Source organism: Bubalus bubalis, chromosome 17 (genome assembly GCF_019923935.1).
Source record: "Bubalus bubalis isolate 160015118507 breed Murrah chromosome 17, NDDB_SH_1, whole genome shotgun sequence".
NCBI lineage: Eukaryota > Metazoa > Chordata > Mammalia > Artiodactyla > Bovidae > Bubalus > Bubalus bubalis.
In genome coordinates, this window is record NC_059173.1 from 65807026 (window position 1) to 65819442 (window position 12417).

Below are 12417 nucleotides of genomic sequence, written 5' to 3' on the forward strand. Positions count from 1 at the left end.
GGCTAGATAAAAAGAAAGGATAGCAAGCAGTTGGTTGATCAAAGAAATTTTGTGTCAATGAGTTTTAAATAATGAAAACATTCTGGCCTGAAAATTTTAAATCACTAGAGTATCTTCAAAGGCAAGTATCTGAATTTCTCCTATCCCCCTATGAGTTCGAAGAGGCTATTTTTATTTCGGAAACAGAGAGCTAACATGAAAGCCCCACAGGAGACAGGATTTTTTTAAGATGCATTTGTTTCATATTCCTTTTGTCCAGAAGCTGGTGAGTTGGTATAAGGAAAAACATGTTAGCTCACTGAAAAGAGGACCAATAAATGACAAGTTCCAAAATGGGCACATTTTCAACTTCGAAAAACAGGTCTCAGTGAAAGGAAAACAAAACCAGTGTCAGTCAGCCTTTCTTTGGGAGCCCATCTGGCTTAGCCAAGCCCTTCCAGGAAAGGGCAAGCCACTGAACATTAGGAGGAGCGCGCCCTCCACACTGCACACACACAGCGCTGCACAGCACTTTTTATCTAGTGTTTGAGTCTCTTCAAGTGAAAAACATCTACCAGATACTATGTGAGTTCATAGGATACGGTCGAGAAAAATCTTTCCAGAACAACGAGAAAAATCTTTCTAGAACAAAGATTATATTTTCCAGCCAAGAATGTAAGCTAAGTATAACAGGATTGACTCGGGAATTCCCAGGAAAAAAAGAAAGAAAAGGTTCAACGCCATGCTAAGAAATCTGAGCTTTAAGGGGTAGATTAAATAAGACACAGAGGTTTTAATGCAGAGGAATAACATGATCAGTTCGTATTTTAGAAAAATCACTTTGGTCACTGTATAGAGAATGAGTTACAGGAGGTAGAAAGCCTAGTTAGTCATAAGGCTGCTGGGAATGGTGAGAGATGCTCGGTCCAGGATGGTAGTAGGAGGGAGGAGGACTCAGTCAAGGCTGCAGAGGGGATGTATTCAACAGACTCTGATAACTGCCTGGTTAGAAGTAATCCTGGTAAGGGAGGAAGTTTAAGAATTTCACCCAGGTTTCTAGCTTCAGGAACTTGAGCTGTGTTACTGTCCCAGCGAGACATGGGACCTTGGAAAAGGCAGCTTAGGGGTGAGAATTATAAGTTAAAGACATCAAGAGTCTATAAAAAGAAATCCAAACAGATATTGCATTCTTACAATGAGCATTTGTTAAATAAGTAAGTAGAGAGAATTAGAATATGTTCCAAAAGCTCAACAGGCCAATTTCTAGTTACTTGTTAGCTGCAGAGCATTCATTAAAAATGTAACACACAAAGAATTCTAAAAGCAAGTTTCTGCCATTGGTTTTAGTTTGCTCACATTAGGGAGCCTTTAAAGAAGCTATAGTAGATGATGTTGTTCCCACTGTTTCCCAACTCTCCGTGCAGAAAGATGATACACCCACTCAAGGTACCAGGTGACTTGCAGGGCCTCCTACAGAAGGATTACCCTTCCCTGCACCACTAACATCCAGCTGGCCAATGTGAGTAGAAGTAATACACACCTACTTCTGAGAAGTTTTAAAAGCTGGCACACGATTTGTTCATTGCTCCTTTTCCCAGTAAGGGATTACACCTACAGCCAGGATCCCAGAATGAAGAAGACAGGCGAGGCTGAGCTACAGCTCACTGTGGGTAGTTTATAACCACAGCAGTAACAGAATATGCCAGACGTATGATGGATATAGGTGTCTAACAAACAACAATGTATGATCTGTATTTCCCCTCCTCCAGCTGAATTTTTCTGGTAATGTCCTAAGAAGCAATCTAATGGGAAAAAAGAAATAATTGGTCCAAGCATCCAAAAAAAAAAAAAAAAATTTAACCTGAAAGAAAAATTTATAGTCTGGAGTCAGAAAACTTTTCTTTTAAGGGATAAACAATACATACTTTAGGCTCACAGGCCACACAGACCCTGTTACAAATACTCAGCTCTGCAGATATGGCACAAAAGCAGCCATAAATAATATATAAATGAATAAACATGACTGTGTCCCAATAAAACTTTATTTACAAAAACAAGAAGTGAGCCAGATTTGGACCACAGAAATACAGTTTTCAGATTCCTGGTCTAAATTGTTCATATTGTCCATGAGGAATCTGAGACCCAGAGAGATTAAATCAAGGACATACAGCTGGCTGGTGGCAAGGTGAGTGTTAGAATGCAGGTCTCCTGAATCCATTTTTCTGGAATAGATTCTGTTGGGTCACGACTTGGAGATGAAACACACAGGAAAAAAGGTAGAGAATACAAAGGGTAGGTTTTGATTATGTTAAACAGTTTTCAACAGTGTGGTTATGAGGATTTGCATTTTAAATGATTATGGCTTTCATAAAAACAATGAATGTCATAAGATGGAATAGGTGACCAAATGATAAATTAGCCAGTGTTTGAAAAATGATCTTCAGAGGAAACACAATTATATACTTCTTTCCTACTATCATTTTCTCTAACACTCATCAATCATTTCTTTTATCAACATGACAGCATTTGCCATTGCAGTAGCTCATCTTAAGGCAAAACAGGTTTAAAAAAAAATACCACCACATGAGCAACAGATACACTAGGTCAGCAATTATTTCACATGGTATTTTAAATTTATTGTCCCTTTCTTTTAACTTTCAAAGTAATACTCATTGGAGGAAACTCAATACAGAAGTGTATAAAGTGACACTCCATGCCCTCAATTCCCCTCCCCAGTGCTAACAATGACTGATTTATATCAGAACATAGCAACAAAGCTACCTTCTCTGAGTCATTCTTTAAAAAGCAAAGGGGAATATGGATTCTCCTGGCCAGATATTCCCTGAAAATCAGGTTTTTAGAGGTAACAGCAGTGCAAGTTCAATGCATGAAGCAGAGCATTCAAAGCTGGTGCTCGGGGTGGGTAGGGAGGGGGGGCTCAGGGTGGCAGGATGCATGTGCACCCATGGCTGATCCACATCATGTATGGCAAAAACCACCACAATACTGTAAAGTGATTAGCCTCCAATTAAAATAAATAATCTTTTTTTAAAAGTGAAAATAAATAAATAAAAGTAACAGCAGGCTAGTGGGTGTCTGTGCCTGGAACTAAAATAACCAAGCTGCCTATGCAGGGTTTAAATGAAAAAGGATCTTGACCCCGGCACTATAACCGGATGAGTGCAGCTCCTCAAATACCTTGATAATGCTACTGTAGGATGTACAAACACTTCAAAATGAGTAAGATTTTCCTATCCACATCTTCTCTTTCAGTATTTTATTGGGAAAAACTTGGTCACTTTGCTTATAAAAAGACTGACAATCTTAATTACTTTTTAAATCCATACTTGAGTCCCATCAGTGACAATGGCAGAGTAAAGAACTTCAAAATTCTGTTCTCCAGAAAACTGGAAAATGGAAACTGGCAGAATCACCTTTTTTTGAACTCTGTAAACTAACCAAAAGTTTTCAGCAACCACTTGATGCATTTAAGTACAATGAAACGCTCAATCAAGAAAAACAAGGTGAGTTTTGGTGAGAGTAGCAAGCTTTGTGGCATTTTAACTAACTCTGGTCTCATCCCCCATTCTCCAGCTCAGCGGTAGCCTTGAAAATAATAACCTGTCTACCAGGTACCAGTACTAGTACCAGAGGGAGCAGAAAAGACTTCATTCACAAAGATTGTAATAATTTGTTTTGACTTGTCTGGTGGCACCTCAGAAGGCCAGCACAAAATACTTGCCTTTATCTTGCCTAACTCAAAACTCTCCAAACCCTGAAAAGTGGTTAGCCAGAGAAAGCTTATGAAATCATTTACAGACAAATAAATATATTAGTTGCTGCTGCATGGATAATAGTTGGGGCAAACAACAGACTAACCAAAGAAACTGGGAGGAAAGGCTAGAGGATGAGATGCTTTGGGGAATAAGGGCTTTGAAAAGCTCCCACATATTCCTGGGAATCTGAAAGTCCATGTGCATTCTCAGGGTGGGTTCAAGCTCAAACATGATCTGAGATGGCCCTAAGCTCTCATCTGTGACTGACCTACAAGCTCTGCACAAGCAGAACGTGAAGGCTAAGGTGAATTGTACACTACTTGGCTGAGTATTGAAGGTATGCTGTGATACACACACAGAGCCCCCCTGCAATGACAGGAAGGTTTTTGGTGGTTTTTTGTTGTTGTTCTAGGCATTTAAGGAAAACTGTCAAATCACTAGCTGTCCACTAAGCTAATGAAACGGAGACATCAGTGCCACACATCACACAAAAATTATACACTTTACAAAATTAGTTCAGAAAAATTACTAGACAAGTGACAATAATTATAATAACAGCAATAATAAACCCTAGGGAGGAAGAAGAATCTGATTCTAGAGTTGTAATATTTTAATATTCAAAATGTCCAGTTTTCAACATAAAATTATGAGGCACATGCACAGAAAAAAAAAGTAATCAACATAAACAGTTCTGTGAAAGCCCAGATATTGGACTTCCTAGAGTTTCCCTGGTGGCTCAGGCAGTAAAGAATCTGCCTGCAGTGTGGAAAACCTGGGTTTGATCCCTGGGTTGGGAAGATCCCCTGGAGGAGGGCATGGCAACTCACTACAGGATTCTTGCCTGGAGAATCCCCATGGACAGAGGAGCCTGGCGGGCTACAGTCAATGGGGCCGCAAAGAGTCAGACACGACTGAGCAACTAAGCACAACACAGACAAAGACTTTAAACCAAGTATTTTCAGGAAGTTCAAAGAGCTACACACACTGCTAACAGAATGAAAAAGTAAATGGCAGATCAGGAGAAATATTTCATATCTTACATCCAGCAAAATAAATATTTTGAATGCAAAATATATTAAAAACTATAACATTTCATCATATGGAAACAAACAAACTAATTTTAAAATGGGCAAAGATTTGACATTCTTCACCAAAGATGATATAATGGATGGCAATTAACCACACGAAAAGATGCTCAACATCATTATACATTAAGAAAATTCAAATTTAAGCCACAAGAAAATATCACTACACATTCATCAGAAAGACTAAAACAAAAGCCAAAGCAAAAAACCTGACAATACCAAAGGCTGATCAGGATGTAGAGCAACTGGAACTCTCATCCATTGCTGATGATAATGCAAAATGGTTTAATACAACTCTGAAAACACTTTGGTAGTTTCTTATAAAGTTAAGCATATACTTACCATATGACCCATCAAAACAATGTTGAGGTACTTAAAACTAGAGAAATAAAAACTTATGTTTATGCAAAAACCTGTATGTTTAGAGCAGCTTATTCACAAACACCAAAACCTGAAAATCACCTAAGTATCCCTCATCAGGTAAGTGGATAAACAAACTGTGGTGCATTCATAGAATACTGAATAGCAGCAAAATGGAACAAATACTGACACATGGAACAACATGAATGAATCGCCACATTGTGCAGGAAGAAACGATTCCATTAAAAGGCAAAATTACAAAGACGTGGAACAGACCAGGAGCTACAGGGTATAGGGAAGATTTGACTGCAACAGGAAGCACAGGAGTTTCAAGGTGATGAAACTTCTGTATTCTGACTATGGAGGTGACTACATGAATCCATACCTTTATTAAAGCTCACAAAACTATGTACCCAAAAGAAGTCAACACTATGTGTGCAAGTTTGTGTATGTAAATTTAAAAATTAAAGGAGAAAAAGAGACTGCAGGGGTTCAAATTCCAGCTCTAATTCTCTCTGCCTCATTGTTCTCCTCTTGAAAACAGAACCTAACTTTCTGTGTTAGTTAACAGGAGTTCCTGGTATACTTTACGCACAAAATTAGTTACTGATTGATCAATAAAATGTTTTGTTCAGACGTGCTAAAAAGTTGGTACTTTTAAAAACCTACTTACAAGAAATCTTGTTTTCAATGAAAAAAGCAAAGAATTAAAGACTATTGTGCTTAAAACCCCTAATTTTTCATTACCTTTATTAAACACTCATCAGAAACCTATGAGGTGATCAGTACCAAATTATGTTCCTCAAGGTTTACACAATTCATGTGCTCAAGGAGCTACTGAAAGGCTTGTTCCAAGTGCTACGTGAATACTCTCCACGATGCTTAATAGGAAGAGCAAACAGGCTCTAATTAAGATTTAATACTCAACCTTGTGTATCAATTCCCCTCTCCAGGGGAAGGTGTCAACCGGAAGCTTCTTTTCCCGAGTCAGGTCAGGTCAGCATCCTTGGACTTGGCCCTTGCTGTGCTGCCTACATCCCATCCATCATCAGCTGGTCCGTCCCTCTTCAGGAACATCCTTAACATCCACCCTCCTTCCATTCCATGAATAAGGGGTTTGGAGCTTTTTAAGAGGCAGCAGCTGCTGTAACTTTCCTTCCAAGCAGTAAGCGTCTTTTAATTTCATGGCTGCAGTCACTATCTGCAATGATTTTGGAGCCCAAAAAAATAAAGTCTGACACGGTTTCCACTGTTTCCCCATCTATTTCCCATGAAGTGAAGGGACCAAATGCCATGATCTTCGTTTTCTGAATGTTGAGCTTTAAGCCAACTTTTTCACTCTCCACTTTCACTTTCATCAAGAGGCTTTTTAGTTTCTCTTCACTTTCTGCCATAAGGGTGGTGTCATCTGCATATCTGAGGTTACTGATATTTCTCCAGGCAATCTTGATTCCAGCTTGTGCTTCTTCCAGTATGGATGTAAGAGTTCGACTGAAGAAAGCTGAGCGCCGAAGAATTGATGCTTTGGAACTGTGGTGTTGGAAAAGACTCTTGAGAGTCCCTTGGACTGCAAGGAGATCCAACCAGTCCATTCTGAAGGAGATCAGCCCTGGGATTTCTTTGGAAGGAATGATGCTAAAGCTGAAACTCCAGTACTTTGGCCACCTCATGCGAAGAGTTGACTCATTGGAAAAGACTCTGATGCTGGGAGAGATTGGGGGCAGCAGGAGAAGGGGACGACAGAAGATGAGATGGCTAGATGGCATCACCCACTCGATAAACATGAGTTTGAGTGAACTCCGGGAGTTGGTGATGAACAGGGAGGCCTGGCGTGCTGCGATTCATGGACAGAGGAGCTGGCCAGCTACAGTCCACAGGGTCACAAAGAATTGGACACAACTGAGCACACAAAATTAAATGCCTACCACTCCTCGGAATTTTGTACTCCCTGCCCTTTGGAGCGACTTCGATTTCACTTTTCACTTTCATGCATTGGAGAAGGAAATGGCAACCCACTCCAGTGTTCTTGCCTGGAGAATCCCAGGGACGGGGGAGCCTGGTGGGCTGCCTTCTGTGGGGTCGCACAGAGTCGGACATGACTGATGCGACTTAGCAGCACCAGCTGTAAGTAACAGCAACTCCCATCTTCCCAGTGTCTCCCTCTTGACCTGAAAAGCAGCCTCCTTTCCTCAGCCAAACATCTGAATCCACACTCGACCTCTCAGAGCAGAAGCGACTTGGGACCCAGGGTGGCAGCGCTTTGGGGCGGGAGGGGCGGCTCACCTCCCAGAGTAGCAACCACTGCCGCGGGCCGTGGGGGCCCTCGAGGGAGGCCGTCAGGAAGGACCCTGATCGCTGAGCTTCGTATCCACTTGCTGCCCGCTTCAGCCCAGAGCCTGGCGCCAGCAGTACTGATGATACCCAGTGGCAAAACATATCCTCATCACTACTAAAAACGCAACAAGAAAACTTCTTGCGGTCTTGGAGCATGCTGTTTCAGTGAGACACTGGTAGAGTAGAAATTCCCTCACCATTGCAGTGTACACAAGGATCCGGGTTAGAATAAAATGTAATCAAATGAACAATAAAGACAACTTTAAATCGTTAAAAACATTTTCTATTTGTGTTCTATTTGACAGCTATGCATTGAACATGTGTGCCAGGCACCCTTGTGGTTTACGAGGCTGTAACAATGGACAAAATACATCTTTCCCCATGCTACTCAATAACGAAAGGGTGTTCTGGTCATGCATGGAATCTACCGGTTTTACCTTCTCACCCTCATAACTAACCTCAGAATGCACCCCAAGCCCAGTCTCATCTGACAATGATACCGAACAATGCAAGTCTAAGTGTCCAACACAGTGAGGCCAAATAACACTAAAACACTGGAGTCTGGAACAGAGAAAGGTTCACACAAGAAAATGGGTGGCTCACGCCCTAAGAACCCCAAAGTCACTGAAAACTTTCATCTCTGAGGTAGCCAGGCGCCCAACCTACTGGCCCTCAGGTTCCTTAAGCCACCCAAAAACAGGTCCCTCAGATTGTGACCCAGGCAAACTGCCAGTGCTTTTAGGTTGTGGATACGGGGGTAGTGGAGAGGCTCACCGCTGCCTCGAGGCCTGGGCCGAGCGAGTTGGCCGCGGTGAGGGCTCTGAGCCCTGCAGGACACAGCGCTAAGCCCATTCTGGCCCACGGCCGGGTCAGATGGAGGGCCTCAGGGAGAAGGCCAGGATCCGTCTCTCACCTCACTCTCCACCTCACCACCACCACTCCACCGTTGTCTAATTCCCCTCACTAACTGTAGCTTCTTAACGGCCGGCTGCTTGTAGGCAGGACCCGCTGCCGTGCTGTGCAATGGCGGAGCAGGACCCTACCGGCGGGGCTCCCTGACAGTTGGGTGCCGGTGGGCGGGGCCGGGTGAGGCACTCACCAATGGGGGAGCAGGACCCTACCGGCGGGGCTCCCTGAAAGTTAGGTGCCGGTGGGTGGGGCCGGGTGAGGCACTCACCAATGGCGGAGCAGGACTCACTGCCGGGTAACAGGGCGCCAAGTAGTACCGGGGCAGCAGTAGTTGCTGTGCTGTGCAATGGCGGAGCAGGACCCTACCGGCGGGGCTCCCTGACAGTTGGGTGCCGGTGGGCGGGACCCGGTGGGGCACTCACCAATGGCGGAGCAGGACTCACTGCCGGGTAACAGGGCGCCAAGGAGTAATGGGCAGCAGCTGCCTGCTAAGGGCTGAACTCACTGTGCTGTTACAACAGAAACAGCTGTAGGCCATTCTCAATTCTCACATGCAAGTGGCCAGGTGAGTACCACAAGACCCTACCATCCTCCTCCTTAAAAGTACCTATCTGTAGTTTGTCATTAGCTTCTGCCCCAGTGGGACACTCTGTGCAGGACCCTAGCTGGACAACCTACTTAGAGGCTCTTCCTTGGGGAGGCTGACTACAAGAAAAACAAGAGTCATTCATTCAGTAAGTTTAGAGCTATGGAAGGAGGCAGAGGTAAACTGAGTCACCAAAATGATGACAGTGGTGACAGTAAGGAATAACAATCTTCCCAACTTACAAAGGAATGTGCTCTGGGGAAACTATTTGCTGTGTTTCCAAACAACTTTTTGCTATATTTCCAAATGACTTCTGACGCTACTTCCTGTGTCTTCCAACTAACTGGTATAGCCTTATAATAAGCCTCCCAGCAACGAGGTTAGCAGAACAGGGCACTGTTTCTTACGATCTGAAAGGACGTAACCGTCACACACATTACTTTCCAGTTACTTCAACGATAGGCCCTTACATCATTCTTTATGTGGACTCTTCTTGCTGCTGCTGATGCTACATCTCTTCAGTCGTGTCCGACTCTGTGTGACCCTATGGACAGCAGCCCTCCAGGCTCCTCTGTCCACAGGATTCTCTAGGCAAGAATACTGGAGTGGGTTGCCATTTCCTTCTCCAGGAGTCTTCTTAAGCTATGGATAACACAAAGTGTTAGTCACTCAGTTGCACCTGACTCTTTGTGACCCCATGGACTGTAGTCTGCCAGGCTCCTCTGTCAATGGAATTCTCCAGGCAAGAATACTGGACTAGGTAGCCATTCCCTTCTCCAGGGGATCTTTCTGACCCAGGGACTGAACCCAGATCTCCTGCATTACAGGCAGATTCTTTACCATCTGAGTCACCAGGGAAGCACCATGGTAACACGGGGACTGTACATAGTCCATGTATAAAACGCATGGTATGATGGAAACACATTACAGGGACTTCCTTAGTGATCCATTGGCTAAGACTCCAGGCAGGGGGCCCGGGTTCAATCCCTGGTCAGGAAATTAGATCCACAGACCCAAACTAAGAGTTCACATGCCACAACTAAACAAATAAATTTTTGTTTTAAATTACAGTTCAGGGCTTCCCTGGTGGCCCAGTGGTTAAAAACCCATATTGCAATTCAGGGGACTGGTCGGATCCCTGGTCTGGAAAAATCCCACATTTCGTGGGGCAACAAAAGCCCACATGCCACAACTACTGAGCCTGTGCTTTAGAACCCAACAACTGCAACTGCTAAGCCCACGTGCCAAAACTATGGAAGCCCGCACACCCTAGAGCTCGTGCTCCAGAACAAGGAAGCCACTGCAAGGAGAAGTCCAAGCACCGCGACTAGGAAGTCGCCCCTGCTCGCCACAATCAGAGAGAACCGCGTGCAGCAAAGAAGGCCCAGCACAGCCAAAACCATAAACCAATTAATTACATTCATTACTTAAAAAAATAATAATAAATACATGTTCAAAAAATTACAGTTCAAATTCCAAGCACACACAGTGAAACCACTCAACATCACATTTTTAAATAGGAGATGAAGCCAGTGAGTCTCACCTCACATAGAACTCTAAAACTCCGGCTCCCCAGTGATCCCAAAAGTACTTAATCAGGAAATCTGAGTGTAGGGTGAGCACACATCTTGTAGAAAACTCCTCAGTTAATTCCGATGCCCAGTCAGCACTGAGAATCCCAGTACTGAGTCAGAAGTAACTGAGGGCCTTGTTACTCAAAGTGTAACTCAGGCACCAGCAACAGCAGCAGCATCTACAGTCTGTTAGAAAGGCAGAATCCCAGGCTCCACCCCGAACCTATGAAATCAAGATCGGCAGTTTTACAAGATCTCCAGGGGATTTGTGGGCATATTAAAGTTTGAGAAGCACTGTTTAAAGTTTAAAGCATTGCTACAGAAGTGTAAGAAATACCATACCACGTTTTCAAGTTGAATACCTCAAGAAGAAAGGAGAAACAGGATTAGATCAGCATAAAAGATAAAATGTTTGTGATACTAGGCATTTCCCATTACTAAAGCCTCTAATTAAGAGTAACATTCAAATATAAGTCTGCACATTTTAAAACTTGAACTACCACTCCTTATTCCAAATGAATTTAACTTACAAACCACACCTTCCACTGGCAAGAGTTATACCTCAACTGAGTAACACAAATCGACCAGATAACTTGTTATCTCCATGGAGCTAGTGTGTGAGGGACACTCCTCATGAGGAAGTAAAGACACAAGGATTGTGGTGACAAGGCAAAAAAGGATCTTTTACCTGGGCAGCCCCAAGCTGAGTGAGGGGCCTTCCAGATTTTTGTGAACACCTCTGTACTAGTTTCAGAGGACTCTTTGGAAATGGGGATATTTATTGCCAGCAAAATGAATTCTCCATGTGCTGTGCAAACGTTTTCTTCTGTGCCCCTTGTTCTTGGCCGGCTCTCTGAGAACAAGCATTTAGCTTTCTTCCAGTACAGCAATTCCTTGATTAATGTATCTTCAGGAAACAACACTCCAGCATGATGAAGGCAGCCATATTGGACACAAACTCTGAATCTTAAGCAGCAGCCCTGGCATGAGCTACAGGCTCACCAGTGATGCCACTGCGAATCTGCTCCTGTGCAGCCGAGGGACAAAACCACCTCCCGTCACAGCTTCTATTTGTTTGTGCCCTGAGAAGTATTAAACATGGCTCTTGGCAAAATGACAGAATCAGAAAACTGTTTTCAGATTCTAGAGGTTTCCTTTTCAATCCCACTAAAGGATGACCGTGACCCTCTTCAAGAAATGTACATGACACATGAGAACCTGACATTTATAGGCATTTTTCCCACAGTAAACTTGTAGAGCAGTTAGAGAATACATAATTCCCATTCAAAAGATGCAAAAGGGAGGGACATCTAAGTTATTTGTCCAAGGTCACATTATAATAAAGCACAAAATAGCAGCAAGAACCTAGGCATCCTAAGGTAACCTCGTGGTAACAAAATTAGCCTGGTGATAAGGAGGGAGAAACAAGATCAAGTCAGAAGTTTCATCAGCCAGGAATCAGATTCAGCTGCTAATTATAATGGCAACCCACTCCAGTGTTCTTGCCTGGAGAATCCCAGGGATGGGGGAGCCTGATGGGCTGTCGTCTCTGGGGTCGCAGAGTCGGACACGACTGAAGCGACTTAGCAGCAGCAGCAGCAGCAGCAGCAGCAGCTAATTATAAAGACCTAAGATAACAATTGTTTCCCAGGTGGTGCCAGTGGTGAAGAATCCACCTGTCAATGCAGGAGACGAAAGAGACATGGGTTCAATCCCTGGGTCAGGAAGATCCCCTAGAATAGGAAATGGCAACGCACTCCAGTGTTCTTGCCTGGAGAATCCCATGGACAGAGGAGCCTGGCGAGCTGCAGTCT

The 12417-nt window shown here is 43.6% G+C and overlaps 1 protein-coding gene across 5 annotated transcripts in view; it reads right to left on the reverse strand.

Annotated features, from left to right (window-relative positions):
• The window catches only part of SH3D19 (SH3 domain containing 19), a 194804-nt gene that overhangs the window by 172821 nt on the left and 9566 nt on the right, over positions 1 to 12417 (reverse strand). The window contains exon 1 of one of the 5 annotated variants that reach the window (XM_045163174.1): positions 8712 to 8861. The exons of 3 other annotated variants lie outside the window; for them this stretch is intronic. The gene's annotated coding sequence lies outside the window, so the exon portion shown is untranslated. Of the gene's footprint in view, positions 1 to 8711; positions 8862 to 12417 lie in introns of those variants that run through there. One more of the 5 variants, XM_045163175.1, reaches the window with a different exon arrangement.